Below are 14316 nucleotides of genomic sequence, written 5' to 3'. Positions count from 1 at the left end.
GCCCTGTTCCCACAGGAGTTCTGAGAGATTTGTGGGTTAGACATGAATTTACTCAGTGCAGCTTTGTGACTGTTTTCAATGTTATGGTTCTAATGGAATGCTAAACACTGCATTAGCTACATGGAAGCTTTTTAAATTTATCCTTTACATATTATATATATATATATATATATATATATATATATATATATAAAATCAGAGAGAGAGTAGTGTGATACTTTTACATTTTAAAGCTACCTCAAAAATATTACTGTAAATGTTTTGTATTTGCAAAAGAAGACCCTCATTCAATCTGAAGCCAACCATTGAAGCCAATCCATTTATCAAAATAATGACCTTGAGTTAACAGCAGTTTGAGTTAACCTTGAATTAACAGCAGTTTGCTTCATAATAAACCAACAATTTAGTTTTAAGAATCTATTGTATAGCAATTATTTATTAATTAGTAGCCACTATCAGATCAGAAATGTGATTTGTAATGTGGATAACCTTGACCTCTAATGTAATATTTTTTAATAGTTAACCAATATTTAGAATGTGTACCATCAGACAGATGTAATTTACTAACCTCCCCCGGGTTAGCCCCCCCATATTAAATTTTTTTACAAAAGATCATGGCATTTGTTAGATCATTGTTAGATCAGGTTTGATCAACTGTTTTTTTCGTTAGATCTACTCTAAAATAGGCAATATTAACAATCTTTTTCAGGGGGGGCTAACCCGTAGCCAGCCCCCCCTCAACAAAAATTTCAACAAAATGTTACTGATTATGATAGCTCTACGTTAGATCAGGTTGGATCAGACAAAATTTTTGTTAGATCTAGTCTAATTACTGAGATATTGCATATTTAATGAGGGGGGGCTGGCCCCCCCTCAACTGAAATTTGGATTTTTTTTAATGGATCTTGGTAGATATTCGTTAGATCAGGTTAGATCAACTGTTTTTTTCGTTAGATCTACCACGCAGGAGGCGGTATTCACAATCCTATTTTGTGTGCGGGGGATGGGTACACATACGGTCTGGCCCCCCCTCAACTGAAATTTTGATTTTTTTTTTAATGGATCTTGGTAGATATTCTTAGATCAGGTTAGATCAACAGTTTTTTTCGTTAGATCTATCACACAGGAGGCGATATTCACAATCCTATTTTGTGTGCGGGGGATGGGTATACATACGGTCTGGCCCCCCCTCAACTGAAATTTGGATTTTTTTTAATGGATCTTGGTAGATATTCGTTAGATCAGGTTAGATCAACAGTTTTTTTCGTTAGATCTACCACGCAGGAGGCGGTATTCACAATCCTATTTTGTGTGCGGGGGATGGGTACACATACGGTCTGGCCCCCCCTCAACTGAAATTTGGATTTTTTTTAATGGATCTTGGTAGATATTCGTTAGATCAGGTTAGATCAACTGTTTTTTTCGTTAGATCTATCACACAGGAGGCGATATTCACAATCCTATTTTGTGTGCGGGGGATGGGTATACATAGGGGCTGGCCCCCCCTCAACTGAAATTTGGATTTTTTTTAATGGATCTTGGTAGATATTCGTTAGATCAGGTTAGATCAACAGTTTTTTTCGTTAGATCTATCACACAGGAGGCGATATTCACAATCCTATTTTGTGTGCGGGGGATGGGTATACATAGGGGCTGGCCCCCCCTCAACTGAAATTTGGATTTTTTTTAATGGATCTTGGTAGATATTCGTTAGATCAGGTTAGATCAACAGTTTTTTTCGTTAGATCTACCACGCAGGAGGCGGTATTCACAATCCTATTTTGTGTGCGGGGGATGGGTACACATACGGTCTGGCCCCCCCTCAACTGAAATTTGGATTTTTTTTAATGGATCTTGGTAGATATTCGTTAGATCAGGTTAGATCAACAGTTTTTTTCGTTAGATCTACCACGCAGGAGGCGGTATTCACAATCCTATTTTGTGTGCGGGGGATGGGTACACATACGGTCTGGCCCCCCCTCAACTGAAATTTGGATTTTTTTTAATGGATCTTGGTAGATATTCGTTAGATCAGGTTAGATCAACTGTTTTTTTCGTTAGATCTATCACACAGGAGGCGATATTCACAATCCTATTTTGTGTGCGGGGGATGGGTATACATAGGGGCTGGCCCCCCTCAACTGAAATTTGGATTTTTTTTAATGGATCTTGGTAGATATTCGTTAGATCAGGTTAGATCAACTGTTTTTTTCGTTAGATCTATCACACAGGAGGCGATATTCACAATCCTATTTTGTGTGCGGGGGATGGGTACACATACGGTCTGGCCCCCCCTCAACTGAAATTTGGATTTTTTTTAATGGATCTTGGTAGATATTCGTTAGATCAGGTTAGATCAACAGTTTTTTTCGTTAGATCTATCACACAGGAGGCGATATTCACAATCCTATTTTGTGTGCGGGTAATGGGTATGCATAGGGGCTGGCCCCCCCTCAACTGAAATTTGGATTTTTTTTAATGGATTTTGGTAGATATTCGTTAGATCCGGTTAGATCAACTGTTTTTTTCGTTAGATCTACCACGCAGGAGGCGGTATTCACAATCCTATTTTATGTGCGGGGGGATGGGTATACATACGGGCTGGCCCCCCCTCAACTGAAATTTGGAAAAACAATTATGGATTTTGGTAGATATTCGTTAGATCTGGTTAGATCAACAGTTTGTTTCGGTTGGAGGGACAACCCATATGTATTCCCATCCCCCCGCACACTATATAGGATTGTCAATACCCCCTCTTGTGTGATAGATCTAACAAAAAAAACAGTTGATCTAACCGGATCTAATGAATATCTACCAAAATACATGAAAAAAATTCCAAATTTCAGTTGAGGGGGGGCCAGACCGTATGTGTACCCATCCCCCGCACACAAAATAGGATTGTGAATACCGCCTCCTGCGTGGTAGATCTAACGAAAAAAACTGTTGATCTAACCTGATCTAACGAATATCTACCAAGATCCATTAAAAAAAATCCAAATTTCAGTTGAGGGGGGGCCAGCCCCTATGTATACCCATTACCCGCACACAAAATAGGATTGTGAATATCGCCTCCTGTGTGATAGATCTAACGAAAAAAAACTGTTGATCTAACCTGATCTAACGAATATCTACCAAGATCCATTAAAAAAAATCCAAATTTCAGTTGAGGGGGGGCCAGACCGTATGTGTACCCATCCCCCGCACACAAAATAGGATTGTGAATACCGCCTCCTGCGTGGTAGATCTAACGAAAAAAACTGTTGATCTAACCTGATCTAACGAATATCTACCAAGATCCATTAAAAAAAATCCAAATTTCAGTTGAGGGGGGGCCAGCCCCTATGTATACCCATCCCCCGCACACAAAATAGGATTGTGAATATCGCCTCCTGTGTGATAGATCTAACGAAAAAAACTGTTGATCTAACCTGATCTAACGAATATCTACCAAGATCCATTAAAAAAAATCCAAATTTCAGTTGAGGGGGGGCCAGACCGTATGTGTACCCATCCCCCGCACACAAAATAGGATTGTGAATACCGCCTCCTGCGTGGTAGATCTAACGAAAAAAACTGTTGATCTAACCTGATCTAATGAATATCTACCAAGATCCATTAAAAAAAATCCAAATTTCAGTTGAGGGGGGGCCAGCCCCTATGTATACCCATTACCCGCACACAAAATAGGATTGTGAATATCGCCTCCTGTGTGATAGATCTAACGAAAAAAACTGTTGATCTAACCTGATCTAACGAATATCTACCAAGATCCATTAAAAAAAATCCAAATTTCAGTTGAGGGGGGGCCAGCCCCTATGTATACCCATCCCCCGCACACAAAATAGGATTGTGAATATCGCCTCCTGTGTGATAGATCTAACGAAAAAAACAGTTGATCTAACCTGATCTAACGAATATCTACCAAGATCCATTAAAAAAAATCCAAATTTCAGTTGAGGGGGGGCCAGACCGTATGTGTACCCATCCCCCGCACACAAAATAAGATTGTGAATACCGCCTCCTGCGTGGTAGATCTAACGAAAAAAACTGTTGATCTAACCTGATCTAACGAATATCTACCAAGATCCATTAAAAAAAATCCAAATTTCAGTTGAGGGGGGGCCAGACCGTATGTGTACCCATCCCCCGCACACAAAATAGGATTGTGAATACCGCCTCCTGCGTGGTAGATCTAACGAAAAAAACAGTTGATCTAACCTGATCTAACGAATATCTACCAAGATCCATTAAAAAAAATCCAAATTTCAGTTGAGGGGGGGCCAGCCCCCCCTCATTAAATATGCAATATCTCAGTAATTAGACTAGATCTAACAAAAATTTTGTCTGATCAAACCTGATCTAACGTAGAGCTATCATAATCAGTAACATTTTGTTGAAATTTTTGTTGAGGGGGGGCTGGCTACGGGTTAGCCCCCCCTGAAAAAGATTGTTAATATTGCCTATTTTAGAGTAGATCTAACGAAAAAAACAGTTGATCAAACCTGATCTAACAATGATCTAACAAATGCCATGATCTTTTGTAAAAAAATTTAATATGGGGGGGCTAACCCGGGGGAGGTAATTTACTAATATATTATTCATGAGTTCAATGGCATTTTCAATAAAAAATAAATAAGTATATATATATATATATATATATATATATATATATATATGGCAAATCCCAAGATGAGACCTACCGTAATTAGCATCAGGAACCAACCTATTTAATATACATTTTTATTTATTAAAATGCAGTGAAATTCTCATTCTGGTGACATAACAAGCGATAACAAAAAAAGTAGGTACTAAAGTTAAGTATCTGTAGATTTATCACTCGTAAATTGCTCCATCTAGAATATTCTGTACTATGCTATGGAAACCAGTGAGGCAAGTATTACGGTCAGGGTAGAAAGGTCATGAGGTCAAGTCAATTCAAAAGGATTTTGTTGCTAAACTGGAGTAATAAAACATAAAGGTCTATGACATTTGAAAGAAATCTGATGTTTTTTCAAGTTGAGCTGCCTATTTTACATATGTTTTAAACATATATTATGTTAAATGTAGAGTTTAATTTACGTAAATGGACAATTTATCAATTTGACACTCAACATGAGAAAAAAAAAAGTTAAACATTAAGAGTTCAAAGTTATGACGTCACTAAAATGTTTATAATGGTAATGGCTGAAAATGGAAAAGCTTTGGTTAAAGCAAATTCTTGGATTTTAAGACAACATTTCACACCAGGTATTAATTCAATAAAATTAGCTAATTATTCAATTTAATATTGGTGGTTTTTTTGCAGCAGAAACATTGATTTGCTATACCCATTATATAGCTCTGCAGAATATGATAGTGCTATAAAAATCAATAAATGATAATAATTAGCGAATGCGGTCAGTTTTGTATAATGAAAAAAAAAAAAAGCTTTAGCTTCAATGAAAATAAAAAAAAACAACAACTTTTAGCGTTTTAATTCCAGCTGTGTCCTAGCTATCCATAATAAATGACCTAGAGTTAGAGGAAGCAGGTTTCTAAATTGTAAATAAAGCCAGAAGAGCTGAAGGATTTTAGTTTTCCCCCCATCCTCACATGCAGATTCCAGTATCTGTCGCATGGATATGTTCCCTCCTCCTCCTCCTCCTTTCAATCTACCTAGCCAGTTTTCGCTCCCTCCTTGACAGCCACTGGAAGCCCAAACTGACATCTCTTCAAAACCCGCAGAAGAAATCCAGCATTAATTAAGTCATTGCTGGACTGTAATTTCCTTGAGAAGTAAAAAAAATTCTCACACAAGAAAAGGTTACAGAGACCTTTTCTGTGTCAAAATTACCATGCGCCATGAATATTAATGCACTTAATGAAGACAACCTTTGCTTCATCAAGAAGGTTTTAGAGCAGGTGCCAAACTCCAGCTTTACTATGTGGATTTTCTGTTCTCTGAAGAAAAAAAGCAAGCGGCGATCTCTTCATGAAAGCCATATTGCCACTTCAATAATGATTCCTTTCATCAGTGTTTTTATTTACTGCGGAAAAGGATAAAGATATTGATGGACACGCAGCAAAAACTCAAACACAACAGTTACATCAGGTGTGCTACACAGTAACTCCTTATTGCCATTGCTGTAATCCCTGTAATATCTCAATAAAAAAAGTGCTAAAGCATTACATTTATAAATATTCATCACCTATGTTTTTTTTATATTGCACTTCCGAAATAATGTAGCATCGAGTGGAACTGGGAAGCCATATTTGTTCTATGGCTAAATCTAGAAATACTGATGTCATAAAAGGAATGTAAGAAGAGAGTAAAAATAAAATGTCCATTTTATTGTTTATTGTAATAGCATACAGCAGTGTCCTGTAGATTTATTTCATTGTTTCGTCTGCACAGATGTATTGATAAGTAGTATTTGCTGCTTCTCTTTTAAAATGCAAGCATTGTTACGGGGAATGATTAGTTTCAGATACATGCAAACATCGTGAACCTTAGTTATAGATACTATATTTCCATCAACTTTTACTGCTGTTTACCTGTACGCTCATTAACCTTACTTGTTCCTTAAAGTGATATCATGTATTACAACATAAAATATTAATAGATCATTGTCACAAAACTTCATTAAATATTGTTCCAAAGCTAGAGAGCTTTACACACCTTAATTCTCAGTCTGCTTTCACTCTTCTGCTAGCTTTCCCACATGGTGCCCACATGAGCAGTTTACTTTCCAGTTCTGATTATATCATACCCATCCTTGTTTATGTTATTCCTTTATCACAATTATTCCACGGTACCGTATTCTTGCATACTAACAGCGTTTCTCCACGGGCGTCTCTCCACGGCCTTCCACACTAAACAAGCTTCTGATCAACTCTGGGACCAGCAATGCACCAAGACAGATCTATCAAAAGAAGCCAGGTGCTTAAGACATCAGATACTCCCGCAAACACCCCCAACAAGGGAAAATATAGATACTTTGCACTCAGTGCCTTCAATAAAGTACTTTGTTGTGCAGTAAGGTGCCAAAAGTAACGCATATTTAGGGAAAATTCCAATAACTAAACGGCTTAAGGTGTTTCGAACATTCACTGGTGCTTAATCGTAACCTTGTAATGATGGCTGATCTCAGAGTTTAGGGGGCTTCCACTATCTTTTGCCCATAAGCAGCAGCACATGGGTCATGATGTGCGGGACCTGGAGCTAGTAGAGTAAACTAGTCACAAGCTAAATTATGTAACGTTAGATATAATATGCTGAAATTATGCACATATATATATATTTGGTAAAATTAAACCTATTACATGAGCATACACCCAGTGACGTATCCCAGCCCAATGCCTAAGGCAGCAGGTACAGAGAGGCGGGAGCACTTCCCTAGGTGGGCCCCAATGGTAAATAGACTGCATACACCCTACACATTGGTAATTCTTTAGACATATTCCGTTCACATTTCAGTGAGGAGTACTACTAAAACCAGACCTGACTGTTCATTGTCATCAGTCCATTTTCCAGCAGGGAGGTTGAGCCCCTGGGTACTCTGTAACAGCTAGGACTTGGGAGCTAAGGTACTAAAGTATGAGGCTGAATCATAACTAAGCTAGTGATAAGTTTAGTGTGTCAAAGCAGACCGCACCCTTAGAACCAAAGTGAAGTTTTTCACCCTTCAACCATTTCCCCCTCAGCCCTTGGGTTCGATCAGCCATGGGACTGAGGATGATCCCAGAACCTCAAGTGCCTCCCTCAGTCTGGTAGTTGGTGGACTAGTCAATCTTGCCAAAGCGGTCAGGTTAGGAGAAATCTCATGAACGCCAAAGCTGAGGTCGGGATGCCAAATGATGAAAGTCAAAGCCTGAAGTCAGGCTTTGCAGGTAACATGCAAAGTCACAAGGGGTACTAGTAAATCAACAATGCACTGGTTCTGAACACTTAACCCATCCCGGGGCAAAGACAGGATGAGTTTAAAGGCCTCAAATGATGAGGAGCTCCAACTGATTCTTTGATCCTCCACAGGTGTGGAATATCTAGCTTGAGTTTAATGATCAGAGCATTGCAGTACAAAAATCTTTGCAACCAGAGGGTCTGGAGTTCAACTCTGACCAGGAATCACAACAGCCAGGGTGCAGTATGTGAGCATATCTAAAATTAGAACACACACAGAATATATAGATGTAGCTCACTGAATGGGCAGGAAAATACTGGTGGCTCATGAATTGATAACCCGAGATTGATGAGCAACTTTACATTTCTGGTAATTTTTCTCAATGTTATTATTGTTAGTACCTCCAATAGATACGTTCAGTAGGGTAGACAGATAAAAAAAAACAATACAGAAGTTTAACTTAAAGCCAGCCTCTGATAATGGTTTGAATGGTAGTGCAAAAACAGAAGGATGAAAGTAGGTTTTCATAGATCTATTAGATCTCCATGAAAGTTACGATTTTGACCGGTCATTTGTTTTCAATTGACCAGTAATTTTCCAGTTGTTCGTTTTACGTATAAAAATGTATAAACCATGAATGGAACGGTAGTATTGTATAGTGTCTTCATTGCGGTACTCTAACCATTCTCATTTCTCTTCTTCTGGATCTATTAAAAAATAAATAACAGAATGAAGGAAAGCAGATTTTTATTTATACTGATCCTTTCTGTAGTCACATAGATCACTGCGGTGTTTGTGTCTGGAATTGCCCCATGGTGCCAGCAGACAGATTTATGCTTAAGAGGCTGCAGAAATTTAATATGCAAGTGCTAAAGTAAATAAATGTTTTATTTCCAAAAAACACAGCAGAAAATATCATTTATGAATGACAGATGTTATGCTGTATTTATTTTTAGGATTCAAGATCTGCTTTATGTGAGGTTTAGGGACGCCAAACTATTGCTTCTGTTTGAAACGTTTTCAAACAAATACTTTTTTGGTCTTTTGTCACTGTTGTACAAGAATATATTACTGGTAGAATGTTATTTTGTATAGTCATTTAATTTTCTTCTTTTTTCTATTATGTGATAACTGTAAACTGGAACACAGTACTGGTGGTTTGTGACTTTTAGGAGTTCTCCATGCAGAGAATTTAGCTAGTATTAAATATATTATTAAATTATTATTTAAATTATTGCAGTATCATATAATAGGATGACTAATAAGTTGACATATAATGGTTGGTATACAAACTGAAAAGTAAGGCGCTGTTTGTAGTGTAATGGACAGTGTAATACATGTGATAAATCAAAACAGAAGATGGAAGCAATCGTCAGACCACCTTATCCAGCATTAAAAGCATTGCTTACAAAGTTTTTATGAGACTATATGACCATTTATTTTGCATAATGTGATTGTATATTAGCTTTACAACTCCATAGTTTTGTACAGCACTCCAGAATATGTTGGTGCTTAGCAAATTGTAATAGTGTCCTTATCCTTACAGGGCGGATTGACTTAAGGATCTCTGAGTAGCAGTAATGGGTCAGCCATTTCTTGAAAGAGTGAAGCTCTCCTATGTACGACATCTCATGATAAAAATCCTGCATGGAAAGGATGGAGTGCTATCTGTGGCTGTATGTTCCTCGAAGCTACTAGTTTACATTTCAATTGGCTCAACAAAATTCTATTGCTACATTGTGATACAACAAAGTAAGAAACACAACGTTTCGGGGTAAAACCTGCACTCAAAAACAGACGCTACTCTGTTGAGGAATGTTTAGCTGTTTTATATTAAGAGCTAAGAGACTATTAAATAAATATATAATAGTGTGTTGAGTCAAAAGATTTGGTCTGGGAAGAAAATTGATCTTTTACAGGAATTGATCTGTTGTGCTCTAATGCTTTGTATTTCTTAAAGACGTTGGATCCCTGGTGTAGTGAGAAACAGTTATTAGATTAGTCTATTAGCACTATTATAGTAAGCATTAAAGTAGCATCATCATAAATTTGACTTGGAAATCATGAAGCGATACTCGGCTGAACACTAGCTTTTCGATATCATGATCATTTTTGCAATACATATTCTTATTTACTATTTTATGAGAATTTTAAGAAAATACTTGCAAGTTAACACATCATTCAGGCATGAGTAAAATGTGGGAACAGAAGATTGACACATTGTTGATTTGATTTAAAAAAAACATAAGACCCTCAACTTAGCATTATTAGCATTGCATTTTCATTTTTGTGTTAGTTTGGATGAGGGAGTGTGTATGTGTAAGTATGTGCATGTGTCTGTGTTAGTGTATGTATTTTAGTAAATGTGGGTGCCAGTGTGAAAGTTAGTTACTAGGTGATTGCAATGGGCCGTGAGGCCACTCAGCTGTGCCTGCCCCTGGGCTAGAAGGTGCCAGCCCTGCTATGTCAAAATAGAAGGCGTAGATAAAGAACAGAAAATAGCTGTGTTACAGATACCACAGGAATGAATGTTTTGCAGGAGTAAGTAGTGGCCAAAGGGTGTAGAGAGGTCCAGTGGAATGAGTAAGGAAAAGTGACCATTAGTTTTAGTGTTGAGGCGTTACTAATTTTGGTAAACGGGAGACTGCCCCAGTAACATCACCTTTACAGTTACCATTTTCTTGTTGATGTGGTAGGAGGCACAAACATATTAATATTATTTTCAACATTTTCTAATGCTTCTGTGCAATAGAGATACCCTAAAGTGTGCCTGGCCTTAAATACTAGGGATGCACTGATACCATTTTTTGAGAGCGAGTACAAGTACCGATACTTTTTGTCAAGTACTCACCGATACCAATTACCGATACTTTTTTTTAATGGCAGCTGTGATGTTGTCAATCATAGCAGGGGAGCAGCACCAGGAGGCGGCACCAGGAGGCAGGCAAAACAGAGGCAGGCAAAACGGAGCGACACTGACACTCTGGGATCAGTCAGTGAATCAGCATTGGTATAGGAGCTGGGTGGCAAGCGAGCGGCACTTGACTGACACTGACTGTGGCAGCGTACGCTCGCTCGGTGATTCAGGCAGGGTATCGGTTTCGGCATCGGAGCAGTTTGCACAAGTACTCGTGCAACTGCTGTGTATCGGCACCGATACCAATACCAGTACTTCTGTAGACAGAAGTACCTTACACTAGGTCCTAACAGGCTAGCTATGCATTCCTCTCTAAATATAGTAATTGTGAATACTCTACATAGTTATGCATGAATTCAGCTTGCTCAGCAAGACTATTGTGATTCTATTTTACTGCTTACAATTTCTGACATTAATAAAATACAACCAGAAGGTTCTGTACCCTTTGTTTAGTAGAAGGTTTGCAATATATAGATCTTGCTACAAGTGGCGTGTAGGAGATTTGCACAGCCCAGCAGCGATGGAATTTAGAGAACCCAATAAAACATTGCCAGTATGAAGCATTTTATTACCACAGTTGTTTTTGGCACATTGCTAATTAGAAAGCAAAAAAAATATATACAAGTATTTGAATGTGACAGAATCAAATTATAAAAGTATTCTGATATAAATTATTTAATCAGTAAAAAAAACCCCAAAGAAGACACGTTATTAACGATCATTTCGAGTCACTGTATTAACTATCATTTCATTGATTGGCTTCTACTGTCTGCTTTTCTACTCTTATCACCAATCAGGGACCTTATCAGAAAGACTCATCACAAATGGGGACTTTTATCTGTCTGCGTATTCGGATGCCTTTTGATTCATGTATGTAATCTAGCCAGCTTTCGCAACATATATTTTGAAGTTTTTGTTTTAATCTCACTATCTGAAAATCACAAAGACTCAAAACTTTTTTACCAGGGAGAAGCTGATTACCTGATGACAATATGTGGTAGCCTAAAAATGTCTTTGTTGTCTGTTGCTGTGGAATTTTGTAACATAATAGGTGCAATAAAAGAGGAATTGTTGAATCTTAGCTACAATGAACTTACCAAAAATACCTATAGTTTGTACATTTAGTTTTTCAATCAGTGAAATTGTTTTGGAAATTCTGAGATTGATGGCATAAAGAGATATACTTCATGGGGAGCATTGTACATGCCTGATCCTAAAAACGGGGAGTAATGACCGATTCTCAATGTTAAACATATAAAGTGGATTTCTAATGTATATATCTGCATATTTTAATCGGTAAACATGACACTGGTTTATTTAGTGCACGGAACAGAAAAGAGTATAATATTGACACAATTCCATATTCCCATTTACATATTTAAGTGCAATTTTTTTTCTATGGATTACATATGACTTAAAGACTTAAATTTCACTGAAAAGCAAAAAAATATTTATTTGTAGTTCACAAATAACTAAATGTCTCAAAAATTAACTAACAGCCCCTAATTTCATTATCAACATCATCTAAACCCTGATTGTTCTCCTTAGATTAATTAATTCAGTTTTTTCTTACTTTCCTTTCTATTGATTTTATCATGTTTGCAAAAGGTACAACTGTGACTTATCTCATTAGTGACCTAATTACATTTTCTTGATGGTCACATGATCAGTAAGTTCCTGACATTACAGAAACTGCACCACAGAGCATTACTCAGGGCACTGTTAACATATGTAACTAAGGACCCAACAAAGCAGCTCTGTGTTAAGTATCTATATGATATAAATAGTTAATGCATTAGTGGAACAAGACACTGCTTATAGTCTTGTCACTGAAAGGCCTTGTGCTACAGATCACATCTCATTCGCAGAATATGTTGATGCTGGGGATGGTTCCAACTCATTCATTTATTAGGATATACGTGCCAAACTATTTCAATTCCAGTAGTAATAACCAAATAACATGACAACATATTGTAGAACAGCAGATCTGGCATAAGAAGGAGTAGCAGAGTTAAGTATTCTAGCCACATGCTATATTCACAATTCACTTCAGTAGATATCTTTTTCTGAAGGTCCTTTTACATTATATTTTATTTATAAAGTACCAGCATATCCTGAAGCTGTTACAGTTAGTAGAAAACACAAGTCTAACAATAACATTACAGTAAACAATTAACATGAAAAAACTTAAGACGTACTGGTACATAAGGGGAGAAGGGACCTGGCCTTGTGAGCTTATGGTCAATCAGGAGGTTGAAAGGGATTCAAGGGAGTGACTTCTTCAGCGAGGAAGGTTTGATTGAAGGCTGAACCAAATGTATTGGTCCAGAGTACTTGAAAGTTGAGGCAACAGATGGGTTCTATTTGAAGTTGTTGTGAGGAGAGGGAGGAACAGTGAGATAAAGGAAAAAAGGAAGGATTAGAAGAAACAGAATAGGGAGTTAGATCTAGTGAGAACAAGTTAATTTATCAGAATACCTGGTGATGCCAAAAGGGAGATGGTGTTGCAGTTTTCCTTCAATTTAACTTGTACAGAGTTTACTTTGGATGAGTGAACTACATTGATGTTCCAAGCAATGTCTTATTCATAAGGAACTTAGATTTAACTCTGATAATACTACATTTTATGTAAGATATGCATTCCAAATTAATAATTAGCGGTAGTTTTGAAATCTCAATATAGAGTTTAGGTCACATGATTTTAAAAATTAAAAGATAAAATATATTACACACAGAAAAATACATCTTAGTATAGGAAGGGAGATAAAGGTGACTAGAGGATTAATATTAAATTCAATTTCTTTTCCTGCCTGTCTGTAAATGTTGTTTTGATGACTGATCTGCTCAATAATGATGTAACGCTAGTGGCCTCTAAATTGCATTGGAAATCAATTTTATGTTGCATAACGTACATCTGCGATGTGGTTCCACTCCTCTATGTGAAATTAAATAGGACTAGCTCTTATTACTTGTATGCCTTTATGTTAAACTGTGGTCAGGAACCTAGACATCTGTAATAAGTATCAAGAAGTAACAAAAAATGTGACTGGTTCATTTAATAGAGACTACTATAGAGACTCAGCAAATTAGCTGTTGATTACTTTAAGTATATCATGATCTCTGATGGGTCAGAATTACCTGCAAGTGAAAAGCAAATTATCTTCTGAATTCTGAGATTTTAGTTACCTGAGAGTTAAGTGACCGGGAAGCCTCCTGGAGATCAGAACACTGCAGTGATTACGTTACAGACAATGTAGCATATGATGTAATCATATGATCACTAATGCATCATATGGTGTCTGACATCAGATACACAAGCTTTGTTTTGCAAAAGGTGACAAAATGCGGCCGGATTTAAAGCAATACGTAGCTTGCATTTGGGAAGTTGGATGCCGGCAGAGTAAGTAATGCCTTATTTTGTCCAAAGCTGACTGGAAGATGTGACGCTAGAGAACTGGCTGTACACATGGGGCAACCAGAAACAAGAACAAGTTAGACAGCAAGATACCTATTAAGCAC

This window comes from Sceloporus occidentalis, unplaced genomic scaffold (genome assembly GCF_023333645.1).
Source record: "Sceloporus occidentalis isolate IW3139 unplaced genomic scaffold, rSceOcc1.0.p SCAF_44, whole genome shotgun sequence".
In the NCBI taxonomy this organism is placed as follows: Eukaryota; Metazoa; Chordata; class Lepidosauria; order Squamata; family Phrynosomatidae; genus Sceloporus; species Sceloporus occidentalis.
The sequence above is the reverse complement of the archived record's forward strand: the minus strand, read 5'-3'. Positions refer to the sequence as shown.